General features: G+C 41.4%; 1 protein-coding gene across 1 annotated transcript in view; it reads left to right on the plus strand.

Annotated features, from left to right (window-relative positions):
* Window positions 1-14224, plus strand: part of LOC135550832 (galactosylgalactosylxylosylprotein 3-beta-glucuronosyltransferase 1-like) — a 53990-nt gene that overhangs the window by 32443 nt on the left and 7323 nt on the right. The window contains exon 2 of the mRNA XM_064981974.1: window positions 6962-7199. The gene's annotated coding sequence lies outside the window, so the exon portion shown is untranslated. The remainder of the gene's footprint in view (window positions 1-6961; window positions 7200-14224) is intronic.

A 14224-nucleotide genomic window follows, 5' to 3' on the forward strand; every position in this document is an offset into this window, starting at 1 on the left:
GTGTGTGTGTGCGTGTGTGTGTATGTATGTATACATATATACAATGGGGAGAACAAGAATTTGATACACTGCCGATTTTGCAGGTTTCCCCACTTACAAAGCATATAGAGGTCTGTAATTTTTATCATAGGTACACTTCAACTGTGAGAGACGGAATCTAAAACAAAAATCCTGAAAATCACATTGTATGATTTTTGAGTAATTAATTTGCATTTTGTTGCATGACATACGTATTTGATACATCAGAAAAGCAGAACTTAATATTTGGTACAGAAACCGTTGTTTGCAATTACAGAGAACATACGTTTCCTGTAGTTCTTGACCAGGTTTGCACACACTGCAGCAGGGATTTTGGCCCACTCCTCCATACAGACCTTCTCCAGATCCTTCAGGTTTCGGGGCTGTCGCTGGGCAATACGGACTTTCAGCTCCCTCCAAAGATGTTCTATTGGGTTCTGGTCTGGAGACTGGCTAGGCCACTCCAGGACCTTGAGATGCTTCTTACTCCTTAGTTGCCCTGGCTGTGTGTTTCGGGTCGTGGTCATGCTGGAAGACCCAGCCTCGACCCATCTTCAATGCTCTTACTGAGGGAAGGAGGTTGTTGGCCAAGATCTCGCGATACATGGCCCCATCCATCCTCCCCTCAATACGGTGCAGTCGTCCTGTCCCCTTTGCAGAAAAGCATCCCCAAAGAATGTTTCCACCTGTAACGGCGTTCTTCGTTTGTCAAAAGAGAGTCGGACCGAAATGCAGCGTGTTGGTTACTCATGTTTTTTAATGAAACAAATGACGATTACATGAAATAACTTATAAATACAAAAACAACAAACGTGAAAAACCTATACAGCCTGTCTGGTGAACACTAACACAGAGACAGGAACAATCACCCACGAAATACACAGTGAAACCCAGGCTACCTAAATACGGTTCCCCATCAGAGACAACAAGAATCACCTGACTCTGATTGAGAACTGCCTCAGGCAGCCAAACCTAAACTAAACACACCCCTAATCAACCACAATCCCAATGCCTACAAAAACCCCAATACGACAACACAATAAACCCATGTCACACCCTGGCCTGAACAAATATATAACGAAAACACAAAATACAATGACCAAGGCGTGACACCACCTCCATGCTTCACGGTTGGGATGATGTTCTTGGGGTCATACTCATCATTCTTCTTCCTTCAAACACGGCGAGTGCAGTTTAGACCAAAAAGCTCTATTTTTGTCTCATCAGACCACATGAACTTCTTCCATTCCTCCTCTGGATCATCCAGATGGTCATTGGCAAACTTCAGACGGGCCTGGACATGCGCTGGCTTGAGCAGGGGGACCTTGCGTGCGCTGCAGGATTTTAATCCATGACTACGTAGTGTGTTACTAATGGTTTTCTTTGAGACTGTGGTCCCAGCTCTCTTCAGTTCATTGACCAGGTCCTGCCGTGTTGTTCTGGGCTGATCCCTCACCTTCCTCATCATTGATGCCCTACGAGGTGAGATCTTGCACGTAGCCCCAGACCGAGGGTGATTGACCGTCTTCTTGAACTTCTTCCATCTTCTAATAATTGCGCCAACAGTTGTTGCCTTCTCACCAAGCTGCTTGCCTATTGTCCTGTAGCCCACCCCAGCCTTGTGCAGGTCTATAATTTTATCTATGATGTCCTTACACAGCTCTCTGGTCTTGGCCATTGTGGAGAGGTTGGAGTCTGTTTGATTGAGTGTGTGGACAGGTGTCTTTTATACAGGTAACGAGTTCAAACAGGTGCAGTTAATACAGGTAATGAGTGGAGAACAGGAGGGCTTCTTAAAATAAAACTAACATGTATGTGAGAGCCGGAATTCTTACTGGTTGGTAGGTGATCAAATAATTATGTCATGCAATAACATGCATGCATGGGGATTTACTTAAAAGTCATACAAAGTGATTTTCTGGATTTTTGTTTTAGATTCCGTCTCTCACAGTTGAAGTGTACCCATGATAAAAATTACAGATCTCAACATATTTTGTAAGTCGGAAAACCTGCAAAATTGTTAGTGTATCAAATACTTGTTCTCCCCACTGTGTGTATATATATACTATACCTTTCAGTTAATCCAAGTAATGAAGGTGATTACTATTATTTATATATCACTACAGTACTCAGCTACCAATGTGTTGCCTCATTCAGAAATCTTGGCAGAAGGCAGATATTGATCATGGTTCATTTATGGTTGTATTCTCATATCCTACCTGAATAATTAAATAGAGCATGGAGAGATATTTATCAGAGGAAGAGATACTGTATTTGTTATATTGGGCAGAGACAGATGGAAGAAGATAAACTTTGGAAATGTTGGAATTCCAATATGGCTCCAAATACAATTGTATGTGTAGCAGTTGATTTTCCAGTTCTCTTAAATCATACTGTAAATTGTGTTTAGGATATTCTATCTTGAGAAATGCCACATATATAGAATATTTTGTTCTCTGTACCTAAGCTTTTTTCCACTTGGTCTCAACTCAAGAGTAGGTTTCACATACTCAGTGGCTCTAAAAAAACAGTCAGAAAACAATGACTCATTTTTATATCCTGAACAATTGTTTAAATTGTCTCAAACTACAAAAGAATAGAAGAAAGGAGTCATTTCTATGGAATGTATTTCTGGTATCGTGTAGCATGATAGAGTACTCAAACACCCAGACCTAAAGCATTACATTCAGTGCAGCACGCTAGTGCTCTAATAGGAAAGTAGTTTGAGCATGTGTAGATGCTGCTCCTCCTGGATAAATTGCAGGTGTTTTATTGCAACTGGGACCACAGAGCGGGCACAAGACCAGCTGACCTTGGCTATATCCCTTTACAATGGGAGGAATAATACCAGGGATACAGACTGTGGGGCAAAGGAAGAGCTGTAATGAACAAGCAATGGGAGAATGGCAGAGTGGACAGAGGTGGTAGAAGCCAATGCTTCCACATCCCCACTTTTTTGCCAGTTGTGCAACATTTTTGTTCCTTCTAACTTGGCAATATTGGAGAAAGCAATTGTTGTCAAAACGTTCTATTTGCTACGATCAAAATTAGGAGTTTCACTGAAACAGGAATGCAGAAACACACTTTTAAGTCTTTTCCAACTAAGAGCGAAGAATGGGTGGTATCGGCAGTGTAGTGATGGGTTTGAAACTGGCCCTTTAATTAGAAGACTTGAGTGAATGGACCCAAGGCAATTTGATGAGAAAAACAAACAAATTCTAGTGATTCATGTGTGTTTTAAATCAGTTTTGGGAAAGCTACTTCAAAATATAGTTTATCAAGCTACCAAGTACTTCACACTGGAAGAAGTTGAGCTACAGTTAAGAAACCCTTAAGAGAAATATAGTTTCTTTAACTAAAGTTACTTAGAAAAAGTAGTGTCTGATTGTCATAATACAAAGGTAAGAAACATGACTGCAAGAACACATCACTCTCTGGAGTCAGATGTTAGCCATATGGGGCTACGGGTTCCCAACTAGGAACCCCCCCCCCCCCCTTCAGCCCAAACGGTGGCGCAGGGAAAGCAAAAATATTCTTAAAAATATTTAACCTCCACACATTAACAAGTCCAATAGCTTAAATGAAAGATAAACACCTTGTTCATCTACCCAGCATGTCAGAACTTTAAAATGTTTTACAGCGAAGACATAGCACATATTTATGTTAAACCACCACTAGGAAAACATACAATATGTAGCCACATGGCTATGCAAAACAAAATAGCACAATCACAAACGCAGGATTAAAAGAAAAATAATTCACTAACCTTTTGAAAATCTTCATCAGATGACAGTAATAGCACATGTTACACAGTACATTTATGTTTTTTTCAATAATATGCAATTTATATCCATAAATCTCCATTTACATTGAGCCATGTTCAAAAAATGCAGCAGAAATGACTGGAATTATAAATATCTCTGGCAGCTAACGCCAGATAACAGCAATAAACATCATAAACTTTGACTAAATATACATGTTCTACATATATTTAGAAAGATACACTTCTTCTGAACGCAAACGCTGTGTTACATTTATTTTTAACGTTACAGAATTCGTTCACTATTCAATAATCTGAGACGGTGTTCAGCCATTAGCATTATTTCTCTACTATGTTGGATTCGACAAAAATACAATTTTATAACATAAATATTCCCTTACCTTTAATGGTCTTCGACAAGAATGCCGTGGAAGGAGTTATACTTACCTAATATAACGTTTGGTTGCTGTTGGTGTGTCTTTGTATTAGCAAAAGCTAACATCTTCAGGTGAATTACCCCAAAAAGGACTTCTGATCACGAAAATTGCGCATCAAAACTTCAAATTTACATATTATATGTCGACTAAACTGGTCAAACTAAGTGCAGAATCAAGCTTTAGGATGATTTTAACGTACAAAACAATTGGCGATTAAATCAAACATAACGAACTCTCTTCAGCCAAGCTGGGAAAAAAAGACCCTTTTCACAGAGCGCGCACCTGAAAACTTGTGACACCTCAGTATTTTGCCCGCCAAGCAGTCAAAGCTCGTGCTATTTTCTCCGTTCCACGTCTCATTGAAAGACGAGAGCGCGCTGAAGAAATAGAAACTGTTCCCAGATCCATAGCTGGTTGGGAAGGGTGGGGGCGATGACGTCAAAGTTGGAGCAACTTTCTTAGGAGAGAGAGAGAGTTTGGGAGAATGGCTGCCCTGTGAGTTCTGCTTTACATACAGACATAATTTGAACGGTTTTAGAAGCTTTAGAGTGTTTTCTATTCAATAATAATTATATGCATATATTAGCAATTTTTGACAGTTTTTTTTTAAGTTTACTTTGGGCACACAATTCATCCAAAGGAGGCAGTATTTCCCATAGCCCCATCAGGTGCAGTGAGATCTGTATAACAGTCAGAGAGTGAGTGCATCAAGTTAGTCCAGTGGTCAGGGAGAGAGAAAAATATTTGTACCATGTCAAATTTGCCAAATATGTACTACACTACATGGCAAACAAGTTATGAACTACTGCAAAACACTACAAAGATTTTAATTTAGTTAAACTACCACCAAGCTACTGCAAAATAGAGTTAAATTGCTAGTTGAATTACACTTAGGAAATTACTCCCCAACACTGGTTGGAATATAAAGCATCATTCAAGAGAAGACTTTCTCGCACAATGAGGTTAACAAAGCCTTTTTTTTATAAAATGAAATGATAACATTTGTTAGGAAATAAGACAGACTTGTCATTCAACAGGAGCCAACTGCCAGAATCAGATGTTGGAGTTTTTCAAGGATACCCTTCTCTCTGTCATCCTGTAATCTTATTTTGTGAGCTGCCTTCCATCATCTTCTGTCATGGCCCTTAAAGTAAAATACCCTAACAAATATCTTCTTCAAAAAAGGAGACTGAGACGGGGTGCATGCCTTTTCAAGAAGTTGATGCTGTCTGTGTTATGTACTTGAGTGAAGACCCAAAAGCGGTTTTAACAGAAACAGAGTTCTTTTAATGAAAAAACAGGAATGGCATAGATCCTCTTCCGACGTTGTCAATGGCACAATAGAATACCCGCAGAGAGGGTGACAAATGAAACATAAAGTCCCTCTGATGAATAGCTGGGTAGCGGCGACAGGCTGCAGGTCGCTCTGGGTCGGTGCGGGTCACAGAGGAACGGTGGTAGCTGATCACACGTAGCATATGATGAACTGGACACGGTGCAAACAAAAGATAGTTAGTAGAGTGCAGGATGCACCTGCCAGGCAGACTCCGACAGGATAGGACTAGGTGGAAGCAAACGAGACGATAGCTTGCTTCTGGCATGAGAAACACAAACGAGAATCTGACACCGAAAGTAGCAGGAACAGAGAGAGAAATAGAGACCTAATCAGAGGGAAAAAAGGGAACAGGTGGGGAAAGGGTGAATGAGCTAGTTAGGGGAGATGAGGAACAGCTGGAGAAGGAGAGAAAGAGAAGGTAACCTAATAAGACCAGCAGAGAGAGACAGAGTGAAGAGAAAGGACAGGAACAGACATAATAAGACATGACAGTCTGTCTCACCTGTCTGGTACTAAAGAATAAATGGCTTGTGAGATTTCAAACATGTCATCAGTTGTTGTTGTGTTTTTTTGTGACAAATTCTGAAGAAATCTGACAAATGTTTTCTTTGCTGAAGAGATTATCGAGTCCAAAGCATATACAGAATTTGACACATCATTCAATATAATCTTATAATACTTCACTGATGAACAATTTATCTTAAAATGACTAATTCACTCATTCTGAGTACTCTTTTATTTCACATTGCCATTTTAATACAGTAGCTTTGATCTCAACTGGTCTAGTCTGTCACAGGGCAGGGAGTTCACAGACAGTTCCTCCTCATCCAAAACACCTGCTGCATGCACTCCTCAGAGAAACAACAGTATTCTAATCCCCATGCCAAAAGTATTTAGCTAATTTCCAGCTAAATTACCACTATCAGCATGTTCTTCAATCCAATCTTGATCCAATTTAGAAATGTCTCACTGTACTGCCTCTCATATAGTCGGTTTTCTTTTTTACCATCTGTGAAATTCCTTCGATTAGAGGATTATTTTTACCATGTCAAATGTGTGGCAGTTTGGGGGCTTTAGGAATTCTGCTGAGAATGTGGCCCTTTCATAACGCTAGTCAGGAAATTAAAGCGAATGAAAAGAAATGACACAACTGTCTGTCTGACTACCCATGTGACTGCTGCTTGTACTGCAGATGAAAGACCTGAATGTTATGCATCACTCGCTTTGTTTTTCAATGCCTCATCCCTAAAATTCCGTTCAGAGGGCTGTGACATTTTTTACGTGATTTATTCCATTGTCCCACCATGCCCCCCCCCCTTCTCCTTCCGTCAGCTTTCAACAATCACAGCCTTTGTTTTAGGAATGAGAAGCAGCATTCTTCCAGAGGGATGACCTCTTCTGTCTCCACAGGGGCTGGCATTGAGGAAGAGTACCCTGCTGCCGGTGTATCGAATACTCCCGCCCGAACACACAGCCCGGATCAGCCTGCTCAGACTCATAGCTTCTCAGTGGGGCAAATCACTTTGTATAGTTTACTGGAGAGAGAGGAGGAAGCTGACTTAATGGGTCCCGTCTGACACACTATAGCACCATCACCAGACACTACAGGATTTGCCTCCCTGAGAAGAGCAGCAGATCCAATGTCCTTGTGAGTATGACGAGTCATTCATGTTTGAGTTGCTGTGGCATTTGATTTCCCTCTTATTTTGGAATCAGTCCCAATCTCAACCACAGGAAAATAATGACCACCATCATAGAGTGTTGACACACATGGCGATGTCTGTTCTAGAAATTCTATTTCAATAAGTCAAGAATGTTTAACATGCTGTCCAGGTTCAGGGACTGATCCAATTGGATTGACCTGAGAACTACATGTCATGTAGGTCTGTTTCACAAATTGATAGTATTTAAAATGATGATTCTGTAACTGCTTGGGTGCCCATGCAGACCACTCATTGGAACACAAAGATTGGTTCCTACTGACCAGTGCAGTCAAAAATGTGATTTTCCTTTGTTTTATATATATTTCTATACTATGAGGTTGAAATTATACTGTGAAATTGTGATGCCCGTTTATTGTAAGAGCTGTTTGAAAAGACTGCCTGAAATTGAGCCTGTTTTTGTGGGATGGAGTTTTGGCCTTCCACGGTGACATCACCATGCAGTAAATTAGTTAATGTACCAATAAGAAAGAGAGTTCCAAATCTTTTGTCTAATAACAGAAGTTTTCAGTTTCCCCTCCCCACTCAGACCATTCCCAAACAGTCCTATCAAAGTTCTTGCTTGAGAAATTGCTCTTTGCTAAGCATATATTTTTGTTTCTTTTTGACAATTTTAATTGAAAACAATCACAGTAATTATTGTATTTTATAATTGGCACTGATAACACTTCATGTTGCTGTGTCATGCTGTATGCATGCAAAACATGTCTGCATCTAAAACCAATACATTAGTCTACTTTCTCTTTAACATTTAAAATGGACAACAATCCACTGTATTCCATGCTGACATTTTTATAACCTTAACCTAAAGCATCTTTCCTGTCCTACTCCCACCTTGTGATGGTCGTTAATGCCGACAACATTGTGGATTTCCCCACTGAGACTGGAATTTAACACAAAAAGACCCCTATCTGAGTGTTTTGATATCAGAAGTCGAAGGTTTACATGCACTTAGGTTGGAGTCATTAAAACTAGTTTTTCAACCACTCCACAAATTTCTTGTTAACAACCTATAATTTTGTAAGTCGGTTAGGACATCTACTTTGTCCATGATACACGTAAAGTTCCCAACAATTGTTTACAGACAGATTATTTCACTTATAATTCACTGTATCACAATTGCAGTGGGTCAGATGTTTACATACACTATGTTGATTGTGCCTTTAAACAGCTTGGAAAATTCCAGAAAATGATGTCATGGCTTTAGAAGAATGTACATATTTTATTTTGAGTCCATTGGAGGTGTACCTGTGGATGTATTTCAAAGCCTACCTTTGCTTGACATCATGGAAAAATCTAAAGAAATCAGCCAAGACTTCAGAAAAAAATGTAGACCTCCACAAGTCTGGTTCATCCTTGGGATCAATTTCCAAATGCCTGAATGTACCACGTTCATCTGTACAAACAATAGTGCGCAAGTAGAAACACCATGGGTTCACGCAGCCGTCAAACCACTCAGGAAGGAGATGTGTTCTGTCTCCTAGAGATGAACATACTTTGGTGCGAAAAGTGCAAATCAATCTCAGAACAACAGCAAAGGATCTTGTGAAGATGCTGGAGGAAACGGGTACAAAATGATCTATATCCAAATAACCTGAAATGCCGCTCAGCAAGGAAGAAGCCACTGATCCAAAACCGCCATAAAAAAGCCAGACTACGGTTTGCAACTGCACATGGAGACAAAGATTGTACTTTTTGGAGAAATGTCCTCTGGTCTGATGAAACAAAAATAGAGCTGTTTGGCCATAATGACCATCGTTATGTTTGGAGGAAAAAGGGGAAGCTTGCAAGTTGAAGAACACCATCCCAACCGTGAAGTACGGGGGTCGCAGCATCATGTTGTGGGGGTGCTTTGCTGCAGGAGGGACTGGTGCACTTCACAAAATAGATTGCATCATGAGGAAGTAAAATTATGTGGACATATTGAAGCAGCATCTCAAGACACCAGTCAGGAAGTTAATGCTTGGTCGCAAATGGGTCTTCCAAATTAACAATTACCCCAAGCATACTTCCAAAGTTGTGGCAAAATGGTTTAAGGACAACAAAGTCAAGGTATTGGAGTGGCCATCACAAAGCCCTGACCTCAATCCTATAGAAAATTTGTGGGCAGAACTGAAAAGGCGTGTGTGAGCAAGGAGGCCTACAATCCTGGCCCAGTTACACCAGCTCTGTCAGGAGGAATGGGCCAAAATTCACCCAACTTATTGTGGGAAGCTTGTGGAAGGCTACCCAAAATGTTTGACGCAAGTTCAACAATTTAAAGGCAACGCTACCAAATACTAATTGAGTGTATGTAATCTCCCACTGGGAATATGATGAAAGAAATAAAAGCAGAAATAAATCATTCTCTCTACTATTATTCTGACATTTCACATTCTTAAAATAAAGTGGTGATCCTAACTGACCTAAAACAGGGAATTTTTACTAGGATTAAATGTCAGGAATTGTGAAAAACTGAGTTGAAATGTATCTGGCTAAGGTGTATGTAAACTTCCGACTTTAACTGTATATATAGTTTATGGTTTGGTCCTTGTCCATCTCCTTCACTGAGTGTGAGTGTGAGTGTGAGTGTGAGTGTGAGTGTGAGTGTGAGTGTGAGTGTGAGTGTGAGTGTGTGTGTGTGTGTGTGTGTGTGTGTGTGTGTGTGTGTGTGTGTGTGTGTGTGTGTGTGTGTGTGTGTGTGTGTGTGTGTGTGTGTGTGTGTGTGTGTGTGTGTGGACACGCACGCATGCAAGGCTCTTTGTGATGTCTTTGTCACCATGGAGCATGCAGTGAGACTTGCAGTCAGTCCCCCAAATCTATGGCATTCAGAGGACAAACTCCAGAGCTGCCAAGCATTTGAAAAAGTGGCCTGACTGTTATATCTACAGTACCTATCAGTTAGATTCAGTTTGCACATCTACTATATCTAGGCATCACAAAGCTGAAAAAGATGTAACTATTAATTTGCGTCACTAGTAAGCACATAAGAGGCAGTGAGCATTTACAAACATCAATACAGTAAGTGTAACGAGGGAGTAACAATGAAAAAAATAAGTTGGTTCGTTGTCAGATAAATCAGATACTGTAAGTTTTGTGTGTTAGGCGGTTTTCTCATTCCATCACAATGTCCTCGGGGGGGGGGGGTTGTATTGTGTGATGTGCTTTGATATTATTCTGTCACTCAGAAAAGCTTTGCATGTAAAACAAGCTGAGTTCATATCATGAATATAAACATTTAATATATCTACGCTGGGTTGGCTTTGCTTGTCTGGCTTTTTAAGCTCAAGATTTTTAATACAAGTTTGTTTGCAGATTTTAATAATACCCCTATTATGACCTGTGGCTATGTTATTCCAGTATGATACACTTTACAGTCCATTCACGTCTTAAAATACTGACACAAGAGAAAACACCATTGTTGTTGTTGTTCCTCTATTCATCACTGTTTAGTGAGGAAGAACAAGGTCATGGTTTTGTCTTGACTCAGTCCAATCACATAATGACATCCATGGTATGTGCTTTGCTTACCATGCAAAATGGAGTCTGTAAACAAAAATAAGTACTTGAGAATCGCCCTGCACCTCTTCTGAGATCAGGCAGACAGGCAGCTTTTCTAGATGTAGCAGATGTGAAGTTACAGAACAGTGTCCTCATTTACAAGATGAGTGTACATGTTGTTACTAATTGTACAGTGGAAGCTGGACCAGGTAGGAAGTGAAAAATTGGCCTCCCTTGTAAATTTGTGGAAATTGTAATGATTCATCCTCCTAGTAAATAAAACTAGACTTAATATACTATCATCAAATAACTGCTTAAAACAGTAACATCTTATATTTTATGTTCATAGTCTGTTTTTAAATCTACCTATTTATATTTGCCAACCACAAAACATACACGGATCTTAGAAATGAGGCTAATGACAAATAGCAACACATTTTACTAACCTTCACCTGCTCATAGTTGTTTAATATCACTATGATGCACACCAGATGATGTCATCAGTGTCACCGGATTATGTCATCGGAAACTCTTTGCTTTCTATTCTTTTGACTACAAAACATAGCAACCTGCCATTTTCATAATTTGATATTGGGGTGGTGCTGAAGATATTGAATTTAATGTTGAAAAAGGGTGGAATTTCCCTTTAACAATGAATATAGATATTAGTCATGGTTGCTCTAATACCACATCAAACTGATTACATAATTATAATGCACAGTGTGTCAGCTTTAGGCTTGCCATGTAGTGCCATGTTGGAGCAATGCTGGATGTGTTCCCTTTCTAATGAGTCCCAGCCTCTAGCTAGGCTTGGTGTGGGCTAGCCTGTGCTCGGCTTGGTGTGGGCTAGCCCGTGCTAGGCTTGGTGTGGGCTAGCCCGTGCTAGGCTTGGTGTGGGCTAGCTCGTGCTAGGCTTGGTGTGGGCTAACCCTTGCTGGGCTTGGTGTGGGCTAACCCTTGCTGGGCTTGGTGTTGGCTAGCCCGTGCTGGGATTGATGTGGGCTAGTCCGTGCTGGGCTTGGTATGGGCTGGCCTGTGTTGGATTGGTGTGGGCTAGTCTGTGTTGGGCTGTTTTAGGCTAGCTTGTGTTGGGCTGGTGTGGGCTAGCACGTGTTGGTCTGGCGTGGACTTGGTGTGGGCTAGCACGTGTTGAGCTTGGAGTGGTCCTGTTGGGTTGGTGTGGGCTTGGTGTGGTCGTGTTGGGCTGGTGTGGGCTTGGTATGGTCGTGTTGGGTTGGTGTGGGGCTGGGGCTGGTGTGGTCGTGTTGGGCTGATGTGGGCTTGGTGTGGTTGTGTTGGGCTAGTGTGGGTTTGGTGTGGTTGTGTTTAGCTGGTATGGGTTTGGTGTGGTCATGTTGGGTTGGGTTGGTGTGGGCCTGGTGTGGTCGTGTTGGGCTGGTGTGTGCTTGGTGTGGTCATGTTGGGCTGGTGGGGGCTTGGTGTGGTCATGTTGGGCTGGCTTCTCCCCCAATTGCTCAGTTTAGAAATAGTTTTGGTGGTTACAAACTTCTTCCATTTAAGAATGATTGAGAGGGCTCCCGGGTGGCGCAGTGTTTAAGGGTGCTGTACTGCAGCACCAGCTGTGCCACCAGAGACTCTGGGTTCGTGCCCAGCTTGCGCCCAATCTCGTAACTGGCCGTGACCGGGAGGTCCATGGGGCGATGCACAATTGGCATAGCGTTGTCTGGGTTAGGGAGGGCTTGGCCGGTAGGGATATCCTTGTCTCATTGCGCACCAGCGACTCCTGTGGTGGGCCGGGTGCAGTGCACGCTAACCAAGGTTGCCAGGTGCACGGTGTTTCCTCCGACACATTGGTGCGGCTGGCTTCCGGGTTGGATGCGCACTGTGTTAAGAAGTGCGGCTTGGTTGGATTGCGTATCGGAGGACGCATGACTTTCAACCTTCATCTCTCCCGAGCCCATCCAGGAGTTGTAGCGATGAGACAAGATAATAGCTACTAACAATTGGATACCATGAAATTGGGGAGAAAAAACACACAAAAAAACACACACAAAAAAGAATGATTGAGGCCACTGTGTTCTTGGAGGAACTGTAGACATTTTTTGGTACCCTTCCCCAGATCTGTGCCTCAACACAATCCTGTCTCGGAGCTCTACGGACAGTTCCTTCGACCTCATGGCTTGGTTTTTGCTCTGACATGCACTGTCAACTGTGGGATCTTAAATAGACAAGTGTGTGCCTTTCCAAATCATGTCTAATCAATAGATTTTACCACAGGTGGACTTCATTAAAGTTGTAGAAATACCTCAAGGATGTTCAATGGAAACAAAATGCACCTGAGCTCAATTTCAGGTCTCATAGCAAAGGATCTGAATACTTACGAAAATAAAGTATATCTGTTTTTGATTTTTAATACAATTGCAAACATGTCTAAAAAGCTGTTTTTTCTTTGTCATTATGGGGTATTGTGTGTAGATTGCTGAGGATTTTTTTTCAATTAATCAATTTTATAATAAGGCTGAAACGTAACAAAATGTGGAAAAAGTGAATACTCTCCGAAGGCACTATATATATATATGTATACACACTGCTCAAAAAAATAAAGGGAACACTAAAATAACACATCCTAGATCTGCATGAATGAAATGTTCTTATTAAATACCTTTTTATTTACATAGTTGAATGTGTTGACAACAAAATCACACAAAAATAATCAATGGAAACCAAATTTATCAACCCATGGAGGTCTGGATTTGGAGTCACTCAAAATTAAAGTGGAAAACCACACTACAGGCTGATCCAACTTTGATGTAATGTCCTTAAAACAAGTCAAAATGTGGCTCAGTAGTGTGTGTGGCCTCCACGTGCCTGTATGACCTCCATACAACGCCTGGGCATGCTCCTGATGAGGTGGCGGATGGTCTCCTGAGGGATCTCCTCCCAGACCTGGACTAAAGCATCCGCCAACTCCTGGACAGTCAAATTTCTATAGATGGTTGACATCTATTGGAACCCCTAGGCAGTGCAACATCATTAATATCTCAAGGGGATTTCATTGGGGACTGTGGTGAATACATACAAAGCTCAGATTTCTCACTTCCTGTTTTGATTTCTCCTCCGGATTTTGCCTGCCATATGAGTTCTGTTATACTCACAGACATCATTCAAACAGTTTTAGAAACTTTAGAATGTTTTCTATCCAATACTAATAATAATATGCATATATTAGCAACTGAGCCTGAGGAGTAGGCCGTTTACTTTGGCCAACTTATTCATCCAAGCTACTCAATACTGCCCCCCAGCCATAAGAAGTTATTAATCACCGTATTCTTATCAGCAGTCTCAACAGCCTTGGTTTCTCAAATGACTGCCTCGCCTGGTTCACCAACTACTTCTCAGGTAGAGTTCAGTGTGTCAAATCGGAGGGCCTGTTGTCCGGACCTCTGGCAGTCCCTGTGGGGGTGCCACAGGGTTCAATTCTCGGGGCTGACTCTTTTCTCTGTATATATCA

Source organism: Oncorhynchus masou, chromosome 12 (assembly GCF_036934945.1).
Source record: "Oncorhynchus masou masou isolate Uvic2021 chromosome 12, UVic_Omas_1.1, whole genome shotgun sequence".
In the NCBI taxonomy this organism is placed as follows: domain Eukaryota; kingdom Metazoa; phylum Chordata; class Actinopteri; order Salmoniformes; family Salmonidae; genus Oncorhynchus; species Oncorhynchus masou.